This window comes from Bos taurus, chromosome 14 (assembly GCF_002263795.3).
Source record: "Bos taurus isolate L1 Dominette 01449 registration number 42190680 breed Hereford chromosome 14, ARS-UCD2.0, whole genome shotgun sequence".
NCBI lineage: Eukaryota > Metazoa > Chordata > Mammalia > Artiodactyla > Bovidae > Bos > Bos taurus.
This window is the reverse complement of record NC_037341.1, coordinates 37,369,313-37,385,729: the sequence shown is the minus strand read 5'-3', so window position 1 is coordinate 37,385,729 and position 16,417 is coordinate 37,369,313. Positions and strand designations below refer to the sequence as shown.

General features: G+C 45.4%; 1 long non-coding RNA gene and 1 pseudogene across 1 annotated transcript in view; both read right to left on the bottom strand.

Moving 5' to 3' along the window:
* LOC112449517 (uncharacterized) overlaps window positions 1–16,417 on the bottom strand; it is a 128,680-nt gene that overhangs the window by 95,214 nt on the left and 17,049 nt on the right. The gene's annotated exons all lie outside the window — the stretch shown is intronic.
* LOC100337130 (acyl-CoA 6-desaturase-like) lies at window positions 8,283–9,766 on the bottom strand (annotated as a pseudogene).

Genomic DNA, 16,417 nt, shown 5'->3' with positions numbered 1-16,417 from the left:
TAATCTCTGCCAATATTGATCTGAACCCCGTGTATCACAATTGCTGAGAAAGCCTTGTTTCCTGTGAAATAACTTCAATAATTACAGCATGCCACATAATACATACAATGCTCTTTAACCAGCATAACTACGTTTACCCTCACAGGCACTCGTTTTCTGTAATTACTGCTTATATGAAAATAAACCTCGGCTGAAAGCAAGGGAAAAAAATCAATGCAAAATAACACCTCTAACTTGCCAACCCTGCAGAGATGTTTACCAATATGCACACACCATTTCTGTGTGCTGCCCACTGAGACAGCACTAACAGTTCACAAATTCCTCTAAGAATAATCTTATTGACAAAGGCAACAAAATGAAATTGAAAAGTGCTGTCAGCTCAGTGATTTGCTGACAAATTATCCACAATAATCAGTGATTCCTGACTTCAGGATTTCTAGAAGAACCCACTCCAGTGAATGCTGTGGTTTTTTGGTATCCCATAGTGAGGACATTGTACATTATCATTACCTTTTGTCTTTAATTGAAGGAAGCTGTTGTTATAGCAAGACATAGGCATGAATTCTGGCTCTGTCTCTGGCTATCTGTTGGATAAATGATTTCACCCCTCTAAGCCTCTATTTTACTATCTTAGAACTGATATATATCAGGATTTTTTGAGAGGGCCAAAATAGGCATTCACAAACAGGAAATTAATAAATGTTGATATATTTAACAAACTCACAGTGTAAATTTCCAGTAGAATTCAGTCATAGGAATAAATGTTACTTGCCAGATACACTGATGTACTTTCTTTAAACTGGACTAGGCTGCTTTGTAATAGACCAGGAGGTAATCAGATCAAGATTGCAAAGTAAGAACATGCTTCTCTCACCTCAAATCCCCATAAACAGTAAGAAAATATTTTAAATTGAAAACAGCACAAGAAAAGAAGACTTGGTGCCCTCAATAGATCAGAAATTGTAATAAAGTTCCTAAAATATTAAAGGCAGAGGAGTTTATATTGAAGGAAGAAATAATGGCCAAAACACACAAAAGAGAGAACTGATGAAGAGTGTGAGAGTATCTCAGCTTGGGCTTCAAGCTGAGAGAAAATAGATGAAAAGAGAGGATCCAGGGTCAACCACCAGGATGACTGACTGACGCAAGATCCAAGGGGATCTTCTCCTTGTGCCATGCAGGATCCGGAGAGGTTTGTGTCCCTAGACAGAAGCCATGCACAACCAGGAAGATGTCCCTCCTGGTGGTCAGGGCTTGGGACAGAATTCACTGCCACCCAGAAGAAAGGGGAAGCCTCCATAACTGAGGCGGCCACATTGCTGCCTGGAATTCTAGAGCCAAGCCAGGTAATCACATATAGCATGAGACCGACTAACCTAGGAGCCCAGATCCCATATAATCATGCAAACCCAGCAATTTGGTTTTCTTTTTTCTCTTTTGGACTACATCATGTGGCATGTGACACCTTCCCCAAGCAAGGATGGAACTGTGCCCCTTGCATTAAGGAGCATGAAGTCTTAACTGCTTGACTACCAGGGAAGTCCCCAAACCCAGCAAATATTTAAGGAAAAGTAACTCTTTAAAACCTTAGTGAGGCTCAATGGTTAAGAATTCACCTGCCAATGCAAGAGATGCAGGAGATCCAGGTTCAATCCCTGGGTTGGGAAGACATCATCTTCTGAATGAAAGGGACCATAATCATCATATGGATAAACTAATATCCAAAGAAACAAAGTTTAAAAATGAGATTTTTTAAAAAGTATGTATGATACATATGGGGCTTTCCAGGTACAACAGTGATAAAGAATCTGCCTGCCAATGCTGGAGAGGCCATAGACAAAGGTTTGATCCCTGGATTGGAAAGATTCCCTTGAGTAAGAAATGGCAACCCACTCCAGTATTCTTGCCTGAAAAATTCCATGGACAGAGAAGCCTGGTGGGCTTTAGTCCGTGGGGTCACAGAGAGTTGGACACAACTGAGCACATTACATACGATTAACATCCTAAGAGGAATAAGAAGATAATGTCCGTTTTAATAGAAACATATTCTAAACAACTAGGGATCTTTGAAAGGAAGGTTGTAATTATTGAAAAAGTCTGAAAAACTCAATAAATGTGCCAAGTAACAGAAAAGATATAACTAAAAGATGATTACTTAACTAGAAGATACAACTAAGGATCCTCCTAGAACACAGCTCAGAAAGGACAGATAAAAAGGTGAATATGGGTGGGAAAAAAAATTCAAAGGTTTCAACATTTGCCTAATAGGAATTTCAAAAAAAGAATAGAGAGAAGAAATAGAAATGAGAAAAAAAGATTTCCAGAAAAGATAAAAATCCTCAGAATAGATGGGTTGAACCAATGTCCACAACTTGCAGATACAGAGGACAAACTAGTGGTCACCAATGAGGACAGGGAAGTGGGGAGAGGCAATAGAGGGATAGGGGATTAAGAGGCACAAACTATTAGGTATAAAATAAGCTCCATGGATATATCGTAGGGGCTTCTCTGGTGGCTCAGCAGTAAAGAATCTGCCTGCAATGTGGGAGACTGGGGTTCGATCCCCGGGTCGGGAAAATCCCTGGAAAAGGAAAGGACAACCCACTCCAGTATTCTTGCCTGGAGAATTCCATGGACAGAGGAGCCTGGTTGACTGTAGTCCACAGGGTCTCAAAAGAGTTGGACGTGACTGAGTGACTTACACTTTCACTTTCAAGGATATATCACAGAACACATGGAATATAGTCAATACTTCATCCTAACTATAGATGGAGTATAACTTTAAACACTGTAAACAAATCATTACATTATACACCTGAAATTTATACAATATTGCGAGTCAACTATGCCTCAATAAAAATCAATCAATAAAAATTTCTCCACTTCTTTCTTACTGACAGACAACATTATCAACCCCCAGCCCTCCAGAGGCTCAACTCCAATGCCGCAGAAACCCTGCTCAGTGGCTGAGTGTCATCAGCATGTTTTCAGAACGCTTACTGAATGGAGTTCAGATCCTGATATACTGGTTAATGCTTCCTTCAAGCTTCCTTTGCGAACTTGATCTTTGCCGTCTGTCACCCAGTGTTCCGTGCCTTCCCTCAGGACCAACTTTTGCCATGTTCCACAGTCTACAAAACTTATCCAGGCACGGAGCTGTCTTTGAAATCAAAGGCACACTGTGCTCAGACCTACTCTAAATGCTGCATGAGTTTCTGATCCAAACTTTTGATCTGCCATTTGTTCCCTGTTCCCTCTCTCCTGGAGTCCTGGTCCAGATGGCACTTTTCACTGGTGCTGTGCCCCATTCCTGTCACAGAACAACAAAGGTTTTAATTTCCAAATATGGAAGCAGTGTTTCAGGACTGAAGGTATCTACCACGTAAGGTAATGTATTCCTCAAAATATTTCCAAGATTTGGATGTCTGTTACCACAACTGATCACTCTTCAAGTCTGTGTTTGTTGACTAAACTATAAATATTTTAGCAATGGATTCATTCATGTTTTAAAGACACTATGCACTTATGAAAACACAAGGCTCATTATCCATAGAATATTTCATGTAGCTTAGGCAAAATACTTCTACATGTAGTAAGGGAATACAAAAAGGTTAACAGATGGGATGTATTTGCATTAGTGTCTTACTCATAGAAGTGAGGAGGTGAAACCTTTTTTTCTTTGGAAGTTACTTGGCAAAGAACTTGGCAAATAGATTAGAAATTATAATGTTGAGAATCCAGTAGCAGAATTAGAGCTAATTCCCATTTAAGTGCCCCCATGCAGTCTCATTTACATGAAGGGATGGGGGGCAGGTAGGAGGGGGAGAGAGAGAGAAGCCTAGTAGAAAGAAAAAGTTGTGAACTTACTATAACAAGTGACAAAACATGTGGAGACTTCCCTGTGGTCCAGTGGCTAAGACTCTGCGCTTCCAACGCAAGCGGTCCAGGTTCAATCCCTGGTCAGGGAACTATATCCCACATGCCACAACTAAAGATCCTGCATGGATCTTTTCATTGGTGCATGTTCTAACTAAAACCCGGCACCTCCAAATAAATAAAATAAATATTAAATATAAGTGATATGTGACTAACATATTTTCAATTAAAACTCCAAGCCAAAACAATCTGCATGATAAATTATTGAAAGGGGTTGTCCAAGGCACCAGAAGAGATACAAAGAGTAGCCCATTTCCTAAAGATATAAGATAACTCCTCTCAAGAAACACCTGGAGTAACAGGCAAATTTGGCCTTGGAATATGGAATGAAGCAGGGCAAAGACTAATAGAGTTTTGCCAAGAAAATGCACTGGTCATAACAAACACCCTCTTCCAACAACACAAGAGAAGACTCTATACATGGACATCACCGGATGGCCAACACCGAAATCAGATTGATTATATTCTTTGCAGCCAAAGATGGAGAAGCTCTATACAGTCAGCAAAAACAAGACCAGGAGCTGACTGTGGCTCAGACCATGAACTCCTCATTGCCAAATTCAGACTGAAACTGAAGAAAGTAGGGAAAACCACTAGACCATTCAGGTATGACCTAAATCAAATCCCTTATGATTATACAGTGGAAGTGAGAAATAGATTTAAGGGCCTAGATCTAATAGAGTGCCTGATGAACTATGGAATGAGGTTCGTGACACTGTACAGGAGACAGGGATCAAGACCATCCCCATGGAAAAGAAATGCAAAAAAGCAAAATGGCTGTCTGGGGAGGCCTTACAAATAGCTGTGAAAAGAGAAGCGAAAAGCAAAGGAGAAAAGGAAAGATATAAACATCTGAATGCAGAGTTCCAAAGAATAGCAAGAAGAGATAAGAAAGCCTTCTTCAGAAGAAATAGAGGAAAACAACAGAATGGGAAAGACTAGGGATCTCTTCAAGAAAATCAGAGATACCAAAGGAACATTTCATGCAAAGATGGGCTCAATAAAGGACAGAAATAGTATGGACCTAACAGAAGCAGAAGATATTAAGAAGAGATGGCAAGAATACACAGAAGAACTATACAAAAAAGATCTTCACGACCCAGATAATCACGATGGTGTGATCACTGACCTAGAGCCCGACATCCTGGAATGTGAAGTCAAGTGGGCCTTAGAAAGCATCACTACGAACAAAGCTAGTGGAGGTGATGGAATTCCAATTGAGCTATTTCAAGTCCTGAAAGATGATGCTGTGAAAGTGCTGCAATCAATATGCCAGCAAATTTGGAAAACTCAGCAATGGCCACAGGACTGGAAAAGGTAAGTTTTCATGCCAATCCCAAAGAAAGGCAATGCCAAAGAATGCTAAAACTACCGCACAATTGCACTCATCTCACACACTAGTAAAGTAATGCTCAAAATTCTCCAAGCCAGGCTTCAGCAATATGTGAACTGTGAACTTCCTGATGTTCAAGCTGGTTTTAGAAAAGGCAGAGGAACCAGAGGTCAAATTACCAACATCCGCTGGATCATGGAAAAAGCAAGAGAGTTCCAGAAAAACATCTATTTCTGCTTTATTGACTATGCCAAAGCCTTTGACTGTGTGGATCACAAAAAACTGTGGGAAATTCTGAAAGAGATGGGAATACCAGACCACCTGATCTGCCTCTTGAGAAATTTGTATGCAGGTCAGGAGGCAACAGTTAGAACTGGACATGCAACAACAGACTGGTTCCAAATAGGGAAAGGAGTTCGTCAAGGCTGTATATTGTCATGCTGTTTATTTAACTTCTATGCAGAGTACATCATGAGAAACGCTGGACTGGAAGAAACACAAGCTGGAATTAAGATTGCCAGGAGAAATATCAATAACTTCAGATATGCAGATGACACCACCCTTATGGCAGAAAGTGAAGAGGAACTCAAAAGCCTCTTGATGAAAGTGAAAGTGGAAAGTGAAAAAGTTGGCTTAAAGCTCAACGTTCAGAAAACTAAGATCATGGCATCCTGTCCCACCACTTCATGGGAAATAGATGGGGAAACAGTGGAAACAGTGGCAGACTTTATTTTTCTGGGCTCCAAAATCACTGCAGATGGTGATTGCAGCCATGAAATTAAAAGACGCTTACTCCTTGGAAGGAAAGTTATGACCAACCTAGATAGCATATTCAAAAGCAGAGACATTATTTTGCCAACAAAGGTCCGTCTAGTCAAGGCTATGGTTTTTCCTGTGGTCATGTATGGATGTGAGAGCTGGACTGTGCAGAAGGCTGAGTGCCAAAGAATTGATGCTTTTGAACTGTGGTGTTGGAGAAGACTCTTGGACTGCAAGGAGATCCAACCAGTCCATTCTGAAGGAGATCAGCCCTGGGATTTCTTTGGAGGGAATGATGCTAAAGCTGAAACTCCAGTACTTTGGCCACCTCATGCGAAGAGTTGACTCATTGGAAAAGACTCTGATGCTGGGAGGGATTGGGGGCAGGAGGAAAAGGGGACGACAGAGGATGAGATGGCTGGATGGCATCACTGACTCGATGGACATGAGTCTGGGTGAACTCCGGGAGTTGGTGATGGACAGGGAGGCCTGGAGTGCTGAGATTCATGGGGTCACAAAGAGTCGGACACGACTGAGCGACTGATCTGATCTGATCTGCTTAAAAGAATTCAGTACCTTTTTTCACCAGGGTTCAGTGGGCCCCCATGACCCGGACACTGAGCACATCGCCTTCACCCCATAATCCAGGAATATCAATGACATTAGTATTCTTTTATTTTTTTGAGAATAAAATCACTTCATTTATTTCCAAAAGTGTAGAGGTGGGAAAGCAACATGATAAAAATTAAGTTCAGTTCCCTATGGATCCATTCTGTCTCAGGGGAGGGACAGTGGCTCTTTGGGCCAGTGTGTTCTCAGTGGGAGGGCTTCAGGTGGTTGGATCCCTCGTTGCCATGGCAACCCTCGGGTCCATCACCAGCCAGAGCTGGTCCCTCCTGCCCTGCCCTCCCCTGGAGCTATCTACGGGTTAGTGGGTTAATTTCCAGATGCAGCAGCTCTGGATCCTCCCAGTGGCTCCCAGGTTCCCCACCCTCTCACTTTCCTGTCCCCTCAGCTGTCTGGCCTTCAGCCCCAACCCCTCCTTGTCCTATTGGGTACCCCACCACCACCAAGTCCCCGGCTTCTCGGGGTCACCCTCCTCTGGAACTCCTTCCTTCTGTCTGCTGATAGTCAGGCCACGGAGGTCTCAGTGACTGAGCCCAGCTCAGCCCACTGTGGGGCCTGGGGAGGCTGCAGAGGGGGTGGGGGTGGGAACAGGCAGATCCTCCCAAGGCCCAGTCCCACTGCCACCGCCAGCAGAACACATCCTGTAGCAAAAGGTTAAAAAACGAGTAAAAGAAACAAGAGCGTGATAGACCAGGAAAGAGCATGTCCCCACGGGCAGCCCCAACATAGGGAGGGGCTGTGACGGGCTTCTGGGCTCCAGTGCCCACTTGCTGCCTGTAGGGCCTAAGTCCGCACCAGCCAAGTGGCCAGGGACTGGCTGGCACTGCCTGGCAGTAACGGAGCACTCTAGGGGAGAGTCCAAATCCTCTAGAATCTTAGGTCTCCCAACCAGAACAAACATCTGAACCTACAGGCCTGGCCATTGCTTCCGCTGAGCTCATCTGTGGCCCCACCTCTGTGGATCCAAGGTCACAGGCTCTGGACTTGGGAAGTGGCGGGATGGAACTGCTGGAGCCCTGGGTCAGAGGGCTCTGGTGGGGCCAGGACGTTTCCCTGGGCTCAGAGGCCTGAGCTGGCTGCAACACAGCCAAAGGGAGCCTGGCATCAGGGCCAGGGCCCTAGACAACTGAAGAGAATGTGGGGCCTGGAGGGGTGCCCCCAGTACTGAGCCGGTGGTGGGAAGGAGACCCGGGTAATCAAGCACATCAACTCACAGAAGGGCAGAGGGTGGGCGGCCATCTGAGGGGGTGGGGCCGACCTGCAGGCTCACGGAGCTGTCCCACCTGCTGGGTGGGACCCAGCCCTGCGGACCTCAAGAGCAGTGAGGGAGAAAAAGAGGATGGTGTGTGGCCTGGAGGCCAGGCTGCAGGGGGCTCATAGGCTGCACCTGTGCACATCTGGTCTGGCAGATGCTTAAGGACAGAGGGTGGAGGTGGGGCTGACTGGCCGGGGCCCAGGAGGGAGGGTGTCAGAGGGAGGTGTGAAAGCCTTGAAACCAGACAGCGAGAGAGGAAAGACCAAGCCTGAAGTCTGTGAGCCACGCGCCACAGCCTCCTGATGCCTCTCTGAACAAAACCCCACCCTCCCCTTCACCGCCACTCCCACCTGCTCCTCCCCCACTGTCCCTGTGAGCTCCCCGAGGGCCGCAGCTTCATTTGTGGGGGTAGGCATCCAGCCACAGCTGCCCAGACTTCCTCAAGGACCCGATGATATCTTGCAGGGCCCAGAGCAGCAGCTTCTCCAGGTACTCAGTGCCGTGCTTGGCACACAGGGACCTCACCAGGGGGGCGACCTTGGGCAGATTGTGCCGGGGCATGGTGGGGAAAAGATGGTGCTCGATCTGGAAGTTGAGGTGCCCACTGAACCAGTCGTTGAAGAAGGACTGCTCCACGTTGCAGGTGGCTGCCAGGTGGCTGCTGAACCAGTCGCGGTAGGGCTCTCAATCTCCATGACGATGTGATCCACACAAACCCGTGGTTCTCCAGGAACCTGATGAGGTTGAGCAAAAGGATGGCTCCCAGGACACCACAGAAAGGGATGTAGCTGATGAAGAAACGGGTATAGTAGCTGATGACCCAGGCCAAGTCTACCCAGTCCTTGCAAACGATCACGGTCATGATCATATGGTACTGGAAGTACAAAGGGATGAGCAGCGGAGGCCCAATCAGGAAGAAGTACTCATGCTGGTGGTTGTAAGGTAGGTATTTCAGCTTCTTCATGCTGTACTCAGTGGGCTGCCACTCGCCCAGGACACACACATGCAGCATGTTCACATCCAGATCCTTGTTGAAGACGTTGGGTTTGGCGTGGTGCTGGAAGTGGCAATGGTTCCACCAGTTGGCAGAGCCACCCTTTAAGTGACTGATGATGAACTTCTGTACGATATGGTTCCACATGGACTTCTTGTAAACAGAGAGATGGCCGTAATCGTGTTGCAGCCATCCAGCCTGGACCTGCGTAATGACGGTTGGAATCCAGCCATTGCCAAAGTAGAAGATAGTGAACCAGGCGATGCTCTCCATGGCAATAATGTGGGCCAGGTGGAGAAGGAAGAAGAGCTGGTTACTCTTGAACAGGTTCATGTCCTCAACGGTCTTCCTTAGGGCCTGGAAGTCCTCGATGATCTGGGAATTCTTGCCGTGGTCCTGGTTCCTCAGGGGCCAGCTCGCCAATCAATAGGGGCTTCATGAACTTAGGCACAAAACCGAGGTTGCGGTGGAAGGCCAGGAAGGCGTCTGTTGCATCTTCCCCGGCGTAGTGCCCGATGACCCGCTGGCCCCCCGGGTGCCGGCTGGACCATTTGGTGATGTTGTAGACCTTGCGATCGATGACCAGCCACCTGTCGGGTGCGCAGGTTGTGCTTCCTCCCAGCGGAAGGTAGGCATCGGCGCCTCAAGCTTGGTGGCCCCCTCGCCCTGGTTACCCCACTTCCCCATGCTGCCTGCTGACGGGGTGCGGTGAGTGCAGTCCGCTTTAGGCTTTTGTCTTCTCCTCCTCCTCCTTCCACGACATCCCCTCCCCCAACCTCCTTGCCTCGGCTCCGGAGTATCCATCCCTGCCTTTCTTCTCCGCTTCCAAGTGCCCCCAAGCGGTCCCCTCTGTCCGCGCCCCACCGCCACCCCCTCCCTCCCCGCCCACAGCTTGCGGTGGACTTTTGCCTCCAGAGAAAACTCCCGGGTAGCTCAGGGCCTCAAAGCCTCCTCTGCCCGCCCCTCCGGCTCCCCCCGCCCCCACCCCCCCTAGCCCAGGGCTCCGCATCCTCCCGCGTTCCCCTCCGCCTGGGTTTCCACAGTGATCAGCAGAGCGACTGCACCAATCCGGGCGCGTTGCCCCTCCTGCCTTTGGCCCAGGAGGATCTTTGGAAGGCCAGCGGGCTGGGGCAGCGGTTCCCGGGTCCCTGGCCACGCAGAGTCCAGAGGGCCCGGGAGGCCAGTTACGTGTCCGAATTCCTTCCTCCCCCGACTCCAGCCGGGGGCGCCCGAGGAGATCCCAAGGGAGCCAGGCGGGCAAGAGGGGGCGGCGGTCACGCCGGCGACCCGCTCTCCTGGATGTGCACCTGATGCCCGCACAAAGAGGGCCGCGCGGCTCCGTGTGTTTTGCGGTGGGGCAGTATTCTTTTTTTTATAACTCTTAGATAGGTATCACATCATCTGTTTTTTAAAATATTTACTGTGGCTGTGTTGGGTCTTAGTTTGGCACACAGGATCTTCACTGCAGTACAAGAGTTATCTAGTTGTGGCATGCAGGCTTAGTTGCCCTGGGGCATGTGAGATCGTAGTTCCCAGGCCAGGGATCAAACCTGCATCCCCTGCATTGGAAGACAGATTCTTAACCACTGGACCACCAGGGAAGTCCCCTACATTAGTACTCTGTTATGTCACTTTTTCTTATCTATGTACATGCTGTTCAATAGCTTGTCTACTCAACCAATAAGTATTAAGTCATTCTTCAAAATCTGACTCAGCACCTCTCCCGTAAGAGAATTTGGAGGAGATACCTTCAGTTGGTACCACAAAAATGGTGCCTTCAACAAACCATGCCCTCTTTTATCAATAAAGACTCTTCATTTGAAAGGCAGCTCTTGGCTTATTCCCAAGCCCTGGTAGAGGGTGAAAGCCTAGACCACGTAGCATCAAGTGATATTGCAATTTTGAGCTATCACGAATTATTTATCTGATCCACCAAATTACAAAGTTGACTATATACAGCAGCATTCCATCATAAATTAGAAATTGTAGAATTGTAGGGACTTCCCTGGTGGTCCAGTGGCTAAGACTCCAAGTTCCCAATGCAGGGGGCCTGGGTTTGGTCCCAGGGAACTAGATCCCACATGCTGCAACTAAGAGTTCACATGCCGCAAATGAAGAACTCAGGAGCTGCAAATAAAACCCGGTACACAAATAAACCAACTAGAAATTCTACAATACAGATCAGACTCAGCATGTCTGGAAAGGACATCTCTCCCCCCAATCCCAAGGGGTCACTGGGAGTTTCTTGTGATCAGTTAAGAGAGGAGAAAAATGCCTAGTCCTGCTAAAAAATAAATCTCCACCATATGCCTTTCAGGTCACCCCTGCAAAACAGTGGCTAGTGTAAACCCTCCCCACGAGAAAAGCTTTGGGTTGTTTGCTTTGTGAAAAAGGAAAAGCCACTGAGATCTAGATCGACACTGACTCATGGGCAAGACCTAATAGTGCTGGCTGGCTAGTCACAGACTTGCAATCAAAATTGGGAAATGGATGGTGAAGGTGAGCGGGGGAGAGATATGTGGGTGGACTCAGAATGCACATGAGGTATGAAGACATTCACCACAAGGATCACTTTGAAGGAGGCTCTCAATCAGGTAGACAATATGACCTATTTAATTTCTGACAGTAGCCTCTTTCCTTAGCCTCTTCAGTGTTTGCTCAGTGGGTCCATGCAAAGAGTGGTTATGGGGGACCTCCCTGGTGGTCCAGTGGTTAAGACTTTGCCTTCCAGTGGAAGGGGTGTGGGTTGGATCCCTGGTCAGGGAGCTAAGATCCTACATGCCTTTTGGCCAAAAAATCAAAGCAAAAAACAGAAGTAATATTGTAACAAACTCAATAAAGACTTTAAAAATGATCCACATCAAAAAAGTCTTAAAAAAAATAGTGGCCACAGTAAGAGGGATAAAGGCTAGGCATCAGCTTATCAAAGCTCATCCAGCTACCATATCTGCTGAGTGTCCAGCATCCCAACAGTAGAAGCCAACACCAAACTCCTGATATAAAATGATCTCCCCCCCCAAAATTAAACATATAAAATGACTCTCCCAGAGGTCCAGCCAGTCACCTGGACTTACACTGGCCTTCCTCCATGATGGAAGGGGTGAAATTTGTCCCCACACCTTAGACTCATATTCTGGATATACGTTTGTCTTCTCTGCCTAAAGTGCTTTTTCCAGCCCCTCCATGTGGACTTACAGAATGCTCTAACTATTGCCATTGGTGTCCCACTCACATGCTCCATCCAGAGGAAATATTTTAAGGCAAAAAAAGAATAGTAAGGGTCGTGTGTATATATAGTTGATTGGTCTTTCCCTCCAAAGGTAACTGGCTTGATAAAACAATAAAATGGCCTGTTTAAATATTATCTACTGCACTAAGAGACCACTGGGAAATACTATGAGGTTGGGATGCCACCCTATAGAATACAATATATGCCTTAAATCAGTTTCTATAACATGGTTCTATGTCCTCCAGAGCCAGAGTTCATGGGTCCAGGAACCAAAGGGAGAAGGTAAACGTACTCCCTCTCACTGTTATCTAGTGAATTTTTTCATCTTCCTTGCAACTCAAAGAAATTTTGTTTCCTATCAACGTGACTTTGAGCTCAGTGGATTTAGACATCTTAGTGGCCAGGGGAAACACAGTCACTGTTCTGATGAATCCTGAGGCTGACCTCTGACCTTTCTGAAATTCTCATGCTGCTGAGTTGACAGAGGAAAAAGGTTTCTCTACTGGCCAGGGAAATTGATCCCAATTACCAGGAGGAAATTGGATTGCTGCTATATAACAGAGGTATGAAGGACTCTATGTGAAAGACTAGAGCACCTCCTAGAACTCTGGTCAATGGAAAACTGACCAATAGCCTTGATCAATGAAAAATTGCAGCAACTCAATTAAGACAGACATCCAAGGATGCAAATCCCACGGGAATGAAGGTTTGGACCACCTCACTAGGAAAAGCACACTATCTGGGTGAGACGTTAACAGAGGAAGCATTGGCTTTTTGTTCAGGATTGGCTCCTAAACAAAAGCAATAATGGCTACCAGTTAACTCTTGTGGCAATCTACAGAAGTATTAATATTAATAGAAAACATAGCAGCAATACTTTATATTATTTTTCCCTTTCTCCCCCACATCCTCATGATTTTACAGGAAGAACGCTGGTGATTGCTAACATTTTCAGCTGAGAGTACAACCAAATTGATGACATACGAATCAATGATTAACTGATGGCACAATGTTTCCTCTGTTGGGACACAAACACTTACCTGAGTGAAGGGCAAGAGTGGATACACAGGGAGGTAGAGAAATGGACTATGCCCCCCGCCCAGACCTAGTCTCCCCTCTCCTCCACCCTGTTCTCTGCTTCCAGAGGTCTCTGCTGACCTCTAAGAACCACAAGAACCACATCAGTGAACTTCCTTGCCTCCTGATGTCTGGTTGAGGAATATCAGGAGATCAGAGGACAGAAGTAGAGTGAGATGAGATGTTTATTCTCTCTACCCATTTAGTCCCTACCTGTATCACCCATCTAAGATTTCAGCTCCATCCAGGAACCCTGACTGTCTCTTTTTCTCTAGATTCCAGTAACTGCTTCCTTCCATGGACCCTTCTGAAGCCCTGCACTCTCCCTTATGGGCACCCTACCCATGGCCTGTAAAGATCTCATTATTGTTGTTGCTGTCATTTAGTCACTGAGTCATTGGATAAGGAAATGGCAACCCACTCCAGTGTTTTTGCCTGGAGAATCCCAGGGACAGGGGAGCCTGGTGGGCTGCAGTCTATCGGGTCGCACAGAGTCGGACACGACTAAAGCGACTTAGCAGCAGTAGCAGCAGCAGCAGCAGTCACTGAGTCATGTCTGACTCTTTGGCAACCCCATGGACTGTAGCCTACCAGGCTCCTCTGTCCTTGGGATTCTCTAGGCAAAAATACTGGAGCAGGTTGCCATTTCCTTCTCCAGGGGATCTTCCCGACCCAGGGATTAAACCTGTGTCTCCTGCACTGGCAGGTGGATTCTTTACCACTATTGGGTCCTCTTCAGTTTACTCAATGGCTATGCCTTCTGTTTGCTACTGTGACACTGACACAAGCCTCTTTCTCACCCACTATGATATGAATTTCTTGAGGAAAGGGGCTGAAATCCAGTCTACACAGAGTTGGCACAGAGCTATGTGAGATGAAAATATCTCCTGTGTATTAATAAACAAGAAATGTTACAGCCATCAGCGATTTCTAGCCTCCAAATGTGAATGAGGGCTTCCAAAACTACAATTCAGGGGGTGCTGCCACCCGCCAAGGTGATTGCTGAGGAGCTGGGGGAATCAAGAAGGGTGGACAAGGAAACAGGGTTGGCCCCGAAAGCTGAGGTGCACGTGAAAGGAATGAGCTCAGTGAGCCCAGAGGCTTGCATCTTCCATACTTCCAGTGCTAAATTCTCTTTGATGTTCAGACTGCCTGCTCCCTTTGTTGCAAAGGGAGCCTGACCTCTCCTCCTGCCTCCTTAGAGCAATTTTCTCAGAGCTACTGAGATGCTGTCTCCTAGGCTTGGAGTCCTACACATTCCCACCAAATAAAATGACTCTCTCCTTTCAGGTTGTGACTGTATTTTTTAGCCCACAGCTGTCTCAGCCTGACCCAGAGAAGGGCTACCTTTTACAGACTTAGTCCAGCCAGTGAGGTACCTCTTGATAATATGCACAAAGAGATGGTAATTCCCCACAGGTGGTCTTGTGTAAGAAAAAGAAATGACCTAAGCAATTTGGGGCAGTAAGAAAATATGTTTATAACAGCTTGGGGACAGAAATAAAGACTTCAGCTAAAGGATATCTCATGATTACATTTATCATGAGATAAAAGCATTGCTATTTGGTTTTTATATGATATTTACAATGTTTTAATATAAGAACAAGACAGGGTATTTTTAGACAAGGCTACATAACCCCAGACAAATCATAATAGGATCTTTGTTTTTTTAACTCCAGGCCAATTAGTTGAGGGCTAATTTAGCAATGAAAGATGCTTCCAAATACTTAACACATGACTCAGCTGTATAAATAAGTGGTGGCAAATGAAGCTGAACAAATTTCTCATATGTTCTGATTTGGCCACTGGTGCACACACACACAGATTTATACAAAGCTTGAGTTCTCTCCATAAAGAAGAAAAAGAAAAAAGTCCAAAGCCAATAAATTTTTTTAGGTTACTTTGCTTTATTTGGTATATCTAGATTCATTTCAAATAGCTGTAGGAAATACTGAATCCGATTTTGCAATGATAATTTAAGCAAAACCAAATGCTCTAGTATAAGCATTTGTGAGACTCTGGGGTCCTTAGTAAAACTATAGGGTTTGAGGTTCAACGAAAGGAGGATTGGTGAGCATTCATAAAAAAGGAGTTTAAGATTTCTATGGCAAAGTGGATTAGTCAATAGAGAATTCACACATTTTTATGGTTATATCTGACCAGTCCTATTGGCAAACAAATAAGGCACTTTTGTTACTACTCTGCCATCCTGGGTAAATTCAAACCACACCTGTTTAGAAGGGTGCCTAGAAAATTTCTACAAGTTTTTACCTGCGTTTCCTCATTCAGAGTAAGCAAGAATGTGTTTCTATATCATATTTGTATCTCAGGTTTCAAAGCAGGGGATTAGTGAGTTTGCTATTTTATGGGTCACTTCGTGGAGTGAATGTCTTCTTTTACATTCTCTTCTGCCTTTTCCCTTCCTTGTATAAAGGAAACGACACTGTTTTAAGTCAGGCTGTTTGATTCAAATTCTATTAATAATATTCCCTTGATTTTAACTATGTTTTTAATGCTAAGATGCTCAGTTTCCCCATTTATAAAATTGGGGTAAGAATAACTGTTTCACACAGTTGTTATCATGTATATAAAAAATGCATAGAAAGTATCTATTTCAACACCAGGTATTTAATAAGTGGAAGCAGCATCATTATCCATGTTATTATTATTACAAGTACCCCATCAGGACTTATAAGATACTAACGTGATTTTGAGAACCTGCAGTATTTAGGAAAGCAATTATTCAAAATTATTCAGGAAGGCAGGATGAATCACTAGTAAGTCAGTTGTATTTTATTCATTGACATGTACCTGATGATGGTAAGATAGGCTTCTCCAAGCCTTTCTACCATATAAAATGTCTGTATAATGTCTGTCTAAGTAGAATTATTTTTGAACGGCAGTCAGAGAGCCAGTGGAGGTGAAAATTTAGGTGAGGTCTGCAAAGTCTAAGATACTCCCAGAGTACTCAGAATTCAGAAATGAGTTTTCCATTTGTCAGCGTTGGTCCAGATTTCAGCATCCTCTATGAGCAATTAACAGCTTTAGCTATTGACATTTTAATATAAAACCTCCATGAAATGATTTTTGCCATTTTTTTTTTTTTGCTATAATTGTTGCCATTGTTCATTTAGCCAGCATCTATCTCTTCTGTCTGATAAATAAACAAAATGTTCAAATCACTTGACAGCTATCCATGCAGGTCCT